Source organism: Mus caroli, chromosome 17, assembly GCF_900094665.2.
Source record: "Mus caroli chromosome 17, CAROLI_EIJ_v1.1, whole genome shotgun sequence".
Classification (NCBI taxonomy): domain Eukaryota; kingdom Metazoa; phylum Chordata; class Mammalia; order Rodentia; family Muridae; genus Mus; species Mus caroli.
The window spans coordinates 75,694,136-75,704,998 of NC_034586.1; the positions used below are offsets into that span (position 1 = coordinate 75,694,136).

The 10,863-nt window shown below is 46.1% G+C and overlaps 1 long non-coding RNA gene across 1 annotated transcript; it reads left to right on the plus strand.

The window, feature by feature from the left end:
- Positions 1-480: 480 nt before the first annotated feature.
- On the plus strand, positions 481-10,064 carry LOC110284375. Its single transcript, XR_003835252.1, has 2 exons — positions 481-646; positions 9,823-10,064. It is a non-coding gene; the product is annotated as an uncharacterized LOC110284375 (long non-coding RNA).
- The last annotated feature ends 799 nt before the right edge of the window (positions 10,065-10,863 follow it).

Consider the following 10,863-nt stretch of genomic DNA (forward strand, 5'->3'; position numbering starts at 1 on the left):
TTTTCCCTAGCAGGCTTCCTTGGGAAAGAGTTGGTTGATTTATAGTCTCGCCTCCTCAACCCCTCCCACCAAGTTACTTTGCCCAGGACTTCCTGCTTGCCTTTCCCTTCACTTTCTACCAACCCCTGGATCACCTTTCTCCAGTCATCGGAAGGCTTTAGCACTTTGTCTAATTGGTTTGGGTTGGTAGAGGGACTCCTCTGTTTTTTCCCCCAGGATAGGATCTTGCATGTAGCCCAGACTGACTTCAATTTCACAATCCTCCTGCCTCCGCCTCCGGGCTAGGATTGCAGTCATGCACTACTTTGCCTGGTGCAAAGCTAGTTCTAATTGGCTGTCTTGAAGAAATGAAGAAATGAGTGTCTGTTCTTCAGTTTGCATTGGGCAATTCCACTTTACCCCAGAACGAGAGTTGCTGAAAATATCGAGCAATTTCAACCTGTGTCTTGGGGCCTCTAGCAAGAAATGAGAAATGATGAGCGCTGGTCTCCTGTGGGGCAGTGTGGGCTGCGTGTGCACAGACAGCCTGGTCTCCAGTCTCTTCACTCTCCCATTGAATTCTGACTCAGTACCAAGGACTCTCAAAAGTAAATAGTATCATGGAACTGAGGAAAGACCAGAGTTCAGAAAAACCACCAAACTGGAGGTAAGTTTGCCACCAGCGTTCTCTAAGCCCAGAAGTGGAGCCAGCACAGTGGATGGTATGGGCTGAAAGGGATGCATAGAGGTCTGACTCCAAGACAAGTCTTAACTGATGCTCACAGAAAGTTGGGCAAGCCTTCTAGTTTTACTGTTTTTCTTTTCCTTTCCTGCACTTTCTCGTATCCTAATACCTAACCAATCCCTTGGCTATAACACCTGGTGGGTGTGCAATGAGCACTAAACGTTCATATTGATCAGTAACTGGCTCAGGTCAGATTGTCTTAGGTGAAGATGGACGACAGGAAAGCTGGAGGAAGGCATTTGGAAGGGAAGTCAGGTTGTTGTTGTTGTTGATCCTCAATTCCCACTTAGCTATATTAATTATATCTCTACCTTCCCTTGGCCTTCTTTTCCTCTTCTTCCTCCCTGTGAGTGCTAGGGAATCAAACTCACATAATCAGGCTTGGCAGCAAGCTCCTTTCTCCACTGAGCCATATCACTGACCCTCAGCTTCTGTTTTCAACTCACAAAAATTGGAAGTTCAGAGAAACTCAAGTCAATTTCTATTTTTTTAAATGTCTTTTAGCTCTAATCAGTTATTGCCATAAAAAGATGTAAAGAATGAAAAGCAAAGCCAAGTCTCATAATAGCTGTCCCTGTCACATACCAGGTATTCTTATAGAGGTTCATGTGTGAGCCTATAAGAAGTTATTACTATCTCTTGTTTAACAAAAACCTGGTGTGTTCATCTTAAAAACTTTGTGGAGTATAAAATACTAATTCATTCAGTTGACACAACTATATTTCTCACTAAATAATTTATGTATTCATTTTGGGTTTTTATTTCTTTATTATTTGACAGTAATTGTTTAAATTTATCAGGGATGGTATTTTTTTAATAAGTATGCTCAATTTTTTTTTTTCAGATTTTTGAAAGAGTTTCCCTGTGTAGTCTTGGCTATCCTGGAACTTTCTCTATAGACCAGACTGGCCTTGAACTCAGAGATCTACCTGCCTCTGCCTCCCCAGTGCCAGCTTTAAAGGCCTGCACCACGATGCTCAGCTATTTTTGATTAATTTAATTAGCATTCGCCTTGCCTGGTGTACTTTCTGTGTGAACAGCATACATGAAATCTACTAAGAGCTTCCAACTGTTTTTTAGTGTGTGTGTGTGTGTGTGTGTGTGTGTAGGACAAGGCTGGGTTTTTTAGTGTGTGTGTGTGTGTATGTGTGTGTGTCTGTGTGTGTGTGTGTGAGTGTGTGTGTGTGTGAGTGTGTGTGTGTGTGTCTGTGTCTGTGTGTGTATGCCTGTGTGTGTCTGTTTGTGTGTGTGTGTGTGTGTAGGACAAGGCTAAGTATCATCTGCAGAAACGCCACCTACCTAATTTCTGAGACAGGGTCTCTCCTTGGCCTGGAGCTTGAGCATGAGGCTGGGCTGGATACCATCCGAATCCAGGGATCCGAACCCAGGGATCCTCAGGCTTCTCGCCCCTCCCTCACAAGCTTGAGGTCCCAAGCCCAAGTTTTTACCACAATTTCCTTATCAAACCCAGGCCTTCACTCTTTGCAAGGCAGGCACCTCCTGGCTGAGGCCTCTCACCACCTCGTGAAAGTTTACTTTTTAAAGCTCTGAGTCACTGTTTAAAATACTTGGGAAACTCTGCCTTAAGTAAATTCTTCTAGCTAAACATAGCTGTTACAGTGGCATGCTTTTACTTTCCTTGTAGGAATAAACACACACGCACACACACACACTAAAAAAAAAAAAGTTTATAATGTAATTAAAAACCAAACAAAACAAAACCAAACCTTGGAGTCAAGACACAATTATCCAGGACAGTCAAGTCATTTAATATCCTGTTTAATTGAGCCTGATTGTTAATCAGGACAAATTGAAAACCTCTGTCTAAACGCATAGTCACAGAACACATTGTGAGTGTCAGAAAGACTAGGAAATCGGCCTCACAAACTCCCTCCCTACCCTGCCAATCAAAACTAGGCCCAAGGGGAGGAGCTAGCTCGTCCCCACCCTGGAGCTAGATGGGAGTCCAAGAAGAGACCCAGGTCCACAGGTACCTGCAAGACTCTCTTGTGAGTCTGGGCTGATGCTCTGTGAACTGGTGTGTAACCTTTACAAATGCTTCTTAAAATACAAACCTAGCTTGTAGTTTGTCTTTCTAACGCCATGCAGTTGATTTTAAAGATTTCAGCACAGTGAAGATCGGCTGCCAGCAGCTGCTACCCTGGAGTGGCAGAGAGAGAGAGAGATCTGAGTTATTAGAGTTCATTTTTCTTTGTTCACTCTGGTCGTCTATCGCAGGCACAGGAAAACACGGGTTTTTTTTCATATTGCTGGAAGATGAGGAGGGTTGTGAACTCTCTAAGCCACCCTTGCCTGTAACATTCCCAGTCCGTATATTTATTTATGTGTGTGTGTAAGTCTGTGCACCTGAATGTCCCACAGAGCACATGTGGGGTCAGAGGACAACATGGAAGAGTCACTTCTCTTCTGGGGAGCAAACTTAAATCGTCAGGCTTGACGTAAATTGACTTCACCCACTGGGCCACCATCTCACCAACCCTTTCAAACATCGCTGTTCACCCTGTGAGCTCTGCTCCCTGACAGTACTTCTTCCTTCCTTCCTTCCTTCCTTCCTTCCTTCCTTCCTTCCTTCCTCTCCCTCTCCCTCTCCCTCTCCCTCTCCCTCTCCCTCTCCCTCTCCCTCTCTCTCTCTTTCTTTTTAAACAGAGTATTATGCAACCCATTATGACCTTAAACTTGCTACATAGCCTAGGACAACCTCGAACTGCTGGCTTCTGCCCCTACCCCCTTGTGCCCCTACTCCTGCCCCTGCCTCTGTCTCTGCCTGAATAATCATCTTGGACTTCCATGTCTAGGATATTATTTAATGAGTTCTATGACACTGAGAATTAATCCTCACTCTACAGAGAAACCCTGTCTTGAAAAACCAGATTCAGAAAGAGAGAGAGAGAGAGAGAGAGAGAGAGAGAGAGAGAGAGAGAGAGCATCTGGGAGCAGAGCAACAAGTGATCATCTCTGTGTCAGGGTGTGATACCACCCATGCAGTTCCAGTGACTCCGAGTCACTAAGCTCACCTGGAAATAGTGTGGTCATACTGCTTATTAAGTGTTGGTCTGGGGACAAGGCAAATTGCCTTGGTTCATTCCATCAGCATCAACTCCATTAAGTACCAAGGATAAAAAAATAACCTAGTACTGTCATTCTCCTAAGCCAGTAGAATTCCTAACTCTAGTCTAAATACTTTCTCTTATATCACAAATAAGTACAGCTCTCCTCATCAAAGAGACCTTTTTTTACACTTGATGGAGCTGATTACAGAGATCCACAGCTGGTCAAAATACCCAACCCCTCCTCTAAGGATAGGGGAACTTACAAAAGAGGGGTCAGAACAATTGCAAGAACCAGAGTCCCAGGATGCCTGCTGTGAGATGCTGGCTTCTCCACATTACAGGAACCGTGCAGCCATGAAACCTCGATCATATAGCTGCCTAAACAAGACCTGCATCATGGCAATATCAGTTGACATGGCAACAAGGGTAGAGTAAATTTCACAAGGCCTCACCCCTAAACGAAGAGCTACAATTAATGGAGCTAAGAGAAGGAGAATCAGCCTACTCCCGGGATAAGCCACACCCCCTAGTTAGGTTATCCAATCCCAAGCAGTCAGCCCTAAACAAGTGTGTGCATGAGTGTGTGCACGTGTGTGTGCGTGCGTGTAAAATGCTGTAAAGGAAGAATGAGACACCACAATAAGAGAAAGCCTTTCGAACAGAGGAAAGATTTAGAGACAGTTTTAGAGACAGTGGTACGGAGGAAGATGTGTTCTGGATCCTCAGGCTGTTGATCAGATTTACAGATGAGTGCCAAGAAATAGGGGCAGAATTAGATGGAAATGCAGGTGGTACCATTAAAGTTTTTCCTTTGGACACAGCCCCCCAAAACTGAGTGAGGTGTTGGGGGAGCCATGTGGGAGCAGTTCTTTCAAGGCAGAAGGGACACTGCAGGAAGTGCCTGGTGTTTAACACTTCTGGTAGAGGAACACTGTGGTTGGGCTTGGCCCTTGTAAGCATTCAGAGGGCTCTGACTACGCCAGTTATAATGTGTCTCTGCCTTACTTAGCTCAACCAGGTGAAAGATAGAATAGGAATGAGTTGGTCTCCAGGACCAGCCTCGCACAGCTGGAATCCCTCACAAGTCTCTTTGTCTTCCTAATATTTTGCTCTGGACAGTCTGCCAATGTCTCTAAATGGTCATCTAAACCATTCTCCCTTAACCTTGTGAGTTAAACCTGCCATTTCCCCAGAATTCAACTTGAAAATAGTATCTTGGTAGGGCAGTGTGTGCAGTGTGTCAGAGAGAAGAGGGGACATTCAGGAGGCAGTATGATGACCTTGGTGGCCAAGGGTCAAGGGTACAGAAAGAGAGACAAAGTGCCACCAAAGGCCTAAGTTAACGCTTCCCCTCCATTTTCTACTGGGACTGGAAGGATGACTCAGTGGTTAAGAGCACATGCTGCTCTTGCAGAGGGCCTGAGTTCTGTTCCCAACACCCACATCTGGCAGCTCACAACCAGCTGTAACTTCAGCTCCAAGAAATCCGATGCCTCTGGTCTCTGACTTCTGTGGACAGCTGCATTCATATGCTCATAAACATAGGCACACATGAGCATAATTTTTTTTAAGTTTTGAAGTCTTTATGGAGCACTGGCAAACCTATCCTGATCTTATTTTGGGGGTAGCATACAACAGAGCTGTTTAAAACAGGAAGTTTGGCACAGTTAATTAGCAAGCTAAAACCCTTAACAGATTCACCAATAAGGGAGTTGGCCTGTGGCCAGACATTGGTCACACAAAAGACTCCAAAGGCACTGCATGTTCACGTCACACCTTCAACAGAAGCTTGGAATGAAATAAAATAGAATATTGACAAATGGGAGACTCGGGGAAGGATTGAAAATATGAACGAAAAGCAGGTGGAGACAATATTAAAAATAGTCATCTAAATAGTTCATCTAAAAATAGTCTAATTCCACCCAGGAGCCAAACCCTATTAGATTTCACGTTCATTTGGGTTCACAGTATGTTTGTGGACTCCCTTGACGCAAAGGAGAAAAGTGGAAGAGGTCTCCCTCACTGTTCGTAGATTCAGCCATGGCCCTTTATCTGAAGGTGACAGAAATCAGGAAGGAAGGACAGCTCTTGGGAACTGGTCATGGTCTCTGCGTGAATTAGAACATATTGGTTATGGTTTGGATCTGAATTGTCCCCACAGGTTCATGTCTTGAGCCCATGCTCCCCAGACTATGGTGTTACTGGGGGAGCTATAAAACTTTTAGGAAAGGGTGGCCCCAGCTGGCTGCAGCAGCTCACTGGGGATTGGGCTTCAAGGAGTTCTCCTGGGTGGTCCTGATTCCTGTCACTCTCTTGGCTCCCTAGTCAGCTATGATGTGAGCAGCTTCCAGCACGTGTGTCTACTGCCCGGACCTAGACCACTACTGTGCCAAGCGTTCTCCACCATGGTAGACGGAGCCCATGAGCCAAAACCAATCTTCCCTCATCAGGTGTTCTGATCACACTCACACAAGAGTTGCTAATACAACCTAGACACTCTTAAGTCTTTTAAAGCCCGCTTTTGATATATTGTTCTTTAAAAGGGGGAAAAATAATGACGTGTTAGAACCACGGTGGATCACGTATAGAACTCCCTACAGTTATCTAGCCTCTCTTGTGTGCCAGGTTCTCATATATTTCATTCTCTAGTTTGTTTTCTGTTACTGTGATGAATACCATGACCAAAAGCAACTTGAGGTTTATTTGGCTTACACTTTCTGGATAAGGCAGGAACTCAAGCAGAGAAGGGACTTGAAGCAGACACCATGGAGAGATCCTGCTTACTGGTTTGCTCTCCGACGTGTGCTCGGCCCGCCTCTCTTGTGTGCCCTAGGTTGATTTTCTACAATGTGGGTTAGGCTTTCCATGCCAATCATCAGTCAGGCCAACCCGATCTGAACAGTTCTTCCGTCAATGTCTCTCCTGAGGTGATTCTTGATCGTGTCACGTTGACAATAAAGATTAACCAGGGGGCTGAAGAGATGGTGAGGCAGTTAAGAGCAATAGCTGCTGCTCTTCCAGAGGAGGGTTCAATTCCCAACACTCACGTGCCAGCTCACAACAGTCTGTAACTACAGTTCCAGGGGATCCAACAGCCTCACACAGACATACATACCGGCAAAACACCAATGAAAAAATTATAAGAGGAGGAGGAGGAGGTAGAAGAAGAAGACAAAGATGAAGAGGAAGAGGATGAAGTAGAGGAAGAAGAGGAAGAGGAAGAGAAGAAGAGGAAGAGGAAGAGGAAGAAGAAGAAGAAGAAGAAGAAGAAGAAGAAGAAGAAGAAGAAGAAGAAGAAGAAGAAGAAGACGACGACGACAAGGGCTAATAAGGACAGCTAGGGACAGCTGATGTCATGGTGAAGAGACTAGAGTATGGCAGAGCTTCTGTCTCACCCAGCTATAACCCAGGGCACTGATCATAAGAAATGAATCCACCATTAAAGCTCATCCCTGTGTGTGATAAATGTAGAGCCTCCTGGGGGAGGGAGGGAGAGAGAGAGAGAGAGAGAGAGAGAGAGAGAGAGTTGGAATTAGAACACAGGCAGAGGATTGCCTCTTCCCTTTCCACAGAAACTGCCCTAGTAGAGGACCAGGCCAAACATCCTGGGGTTTAGTCTGGTGAACCCTACTATCTTGTCATCCTATCTATTTCCACCATGGAGGATAGATATATAGCTCGCCTCAGCCAGTGGTGCAGGCCCTAAGGCACTACACGTGAAGGGACTGGGTCACACTGTGGGACCCCGACTTAGAGCGTTTCTTCCTGGAAGGTAAAGCCCCTGGACGTTCCCCAAGTTTGTTTTCCCTGATCTCTAAAAATACAGCCAGAAAGAAGCTCTTTGTTCTCTATAGCCAGCAAAAAGCGGTTTTGTTTCTATACTTTACAACCAGAGATGCCTGCCTTCCTGTGCGGAGGACACAGAGATAAAAATTCGGAAAGAACTCACTCCCTACTCCTGCCTTGTAAATTTCACCAAGGACACCCCGGAAGAGAACTCTCCTCCCAACTCCTCCCAATTCCTCAGCTAGCTGTTAAAAGTCCCCTACTGTCACCCCTGCCCTACATGGGCAGAGGGACTTCGTCCTCAGCTAGCTGGTAATAAAACCTTTTGCAGTATGCATCAGGTGTGGTTTTCTCTTGGGATGTTGGGGTGTTAGCCAGCTCATCCTGCAGCTCATCCTGGAACTTGAGCGGAGGCCCAGCATCGGGGGTCTTACAACACAACCCTCGCTTCCACAGCAATGGGAACAGTTGGTGACGCTCCTTCTTGTTCACTTGGCTATTGCAGCCACATGGCGTCTCTTTCTACCCATTGCTTCTCCGTCCCTCTGTTAACTGCCCCTCTGTTAACTGCCTTTTCCTGGTGACGTAGTGGAATCTAGGCAAGGGCAAAAGGGAGCAAATCGGGAAAGCAGCAGAGAAAGCCAGGGCAAATATTGCTGGCGGGATAGGAAGAGTAGACTGGAATTACAGCGGGGGCCCGGGGTGGAGCCTGGAAGCGTGTTGGGGTCTCCAGACCCACCAGACTCTCGGCTGCGTCCCACGCAAGCTCCCGTCTTCCTTCCGTGTGAGACGCGCCCTACATGGCTGCGCAGGGAACACTGTCAGGCTTAACCAAAAGCCCCTCACTTGATTTTGCTTCAGAGTTTCCCCTCTGCCAACCAAAGAGTCAAAGGGCAGTTTCACACAAAGGCCCCTCGTGTACAAAACACAAAAGGTGACGGACACGGTGTGTGGTCCTGAGGATGGACGCCAGTGAAGTCTTCCTGTGAGGGACGAAGGGACAGACGTCTTACCCCCTCAGCATGCACAAGGTGAACCCGTGGCTCTGGGTTCTGTTTTTTTTTTTTTTTTTTAACAGATCAGTTTGCCAGCATTTAGAGTCAGCAATGTAGCACAGAAGAAATTAAACTGGAGCGGGGTCACACAACCGAAGCGCTTTAATTAGCTGTGAGATTTGCCAAGTAATTTAAGCCTACGTCCCAGTTTTCTCATCAAAAGTACAGGATGAATGGCACCTGCTCTGTTCGCCTTAAAGATCGAAGATAAAGATTATATGGGTAAATGGACACAAGGGCTCTTGAAACTTCATGTTTAAGAGCCACAGAGTTTCCTGGGGTGGGAAATGTGAAGGTTTTAGCAGCCAAACTTGATGTCCTCAACACTGCAGAAGGCACGTCTGAATCTTTCCCCAACACCTGCTGGTCCCTGACTACATTAAAGTTGCTGGATTCTGCAAATGACGTTAGCAAAATTGGAATCCATGCCCCGCCTGTATTTCCTCCATCCCCATCCTCTGTAGCTGAGACAACAGCAGGACTCAGGCAGGGAGCCACCCACCCACCCACATTCGCTCTGACAATAGAGAATTCAAGGGCAAGTTCCAGGTGCCATGCTTGCTAAGTTAGTGTCCTGAGAGCCTCAGAGCCCCACCTCTGCCTTTCTGCCATTTTCTGAGCGTTGGCCTGTGCCCTTGGGTCTGTAGCTACAAGCTTTATGAACTCTGATTTCAGTGCCATGAAGTGTTCCTATACATACACACAGACACACACACACCTCATATATATATATGAGAGAGAGAGAGAGAGACTTCCTCCAACAAGGCCACACCTCCTAATCCTTCTAGTCCTTTCTAACAGTTCTACACCCTGGTAACTAAACATTCAAATATATGAGCCTATGGGGGGGGGGCATTCTTATTCAGACCATCACTGTTCTCAATTCCTTGTAAGTCATGAAGCATCCTTGAAAAGGGGTGAAAGACACTAAGCCTCTACCCACCAATTCCACCAGAGAAACCCAACAGCAGCTGTACTCTCTTCCAGCCATGGCCTCTGGTTTCGTCTTGGGCCAGTCCATACAAGTGATCAGGGAAGGGAAGAGACCATCATATCTCACTCTCCTGGCCACAGTCCCTGGCTCAGGATAGTTCAAGCTGACCAGACAGATCCCTGGGGGATCTATGCTCAAGCTTCTATTTAAAAAAACAATTTAATTTTTTTTCCTCTCTCTCCATTTGACCAGGAACCTGAAAACTCTGGACCCACTACATCTACTGAAAAAGCCTAAGTATGAGCATGGGGGCAGCCAAGATGAGCCTAACAAGAGACAAAGTTGGGATCTGGTGATGTGCTGAGGCCCCTGCATCCGGCCATTCCTGAAGCCACCTGGGATTTTTAGGTTCACAAACTAACGCCTTTTCTTTCTGTGTAAGTCCACGGGAACTGGCATCTGCAAGAAAAACAAATACAAGAATATTTTCAAAGACTTACTTTGATCATTTCTCTGGGGGCGCAGGAAGTTGGCGCTGGCTGGTTGATCGGCACTCCCAGCTGCGTAAATATTACCTAGTTACAATGTTGCCACAAAGTCCAGAGCCTGTGGAGAGGGTTGTGGCTCTAACATCTCCATTGATAGAAGGCTCAGAGCTGCCTCTGGGTTGCTGCATTATGTTCAGCCTGCTCTGCAGTGTTACCAGGGTTCTAACATTTCCTTTGTGGTCCCTTTAGGCAGGAACATCCAAGTGAATCAAATTTTCAGATTTTTTTTTAAATGTATATTTACATTTTTATTTGAAGGACAAAATAAACATTATTTGCCCTAAAGAGTGTGTCCTAAAAAGTGAACCTCTGGTTTTATATACGTTACATGGTACTCTATTGCCTGGTGCCCACAGAGACCAGTAAAGACGGTGTCAGGCCCCCTGGAACTGGAGTTACAAACAGTTGAGAGCTATCATGTGGGTGCTGGTGATTGATCCTGGGTCCTCTGGAAGAGCAGCCCGTGCTTTTAACTGCTGAGTCATCTCTCCAGGCCCAACCCTATTCTTTTTAAGCAATGAAATAAACTAATAAAAACAGATTCTTTTTCTCTAATGTAGACAATGTCGCATAGCCTAACTCAACAATTCCAGCTGGTTTTTCTTGAAGCCACACCTGCACGAAGGAGACAAGAAGCTAAAGGAGTCTCTTCCTCCTCAGCCTGGAAGGGGTCCCTGCCTAGCTGTGCTCAGAGCATGCTACACTGTGCAGCCTCTGAGGAATAGAAAGCTAGCTGCCCTAGATG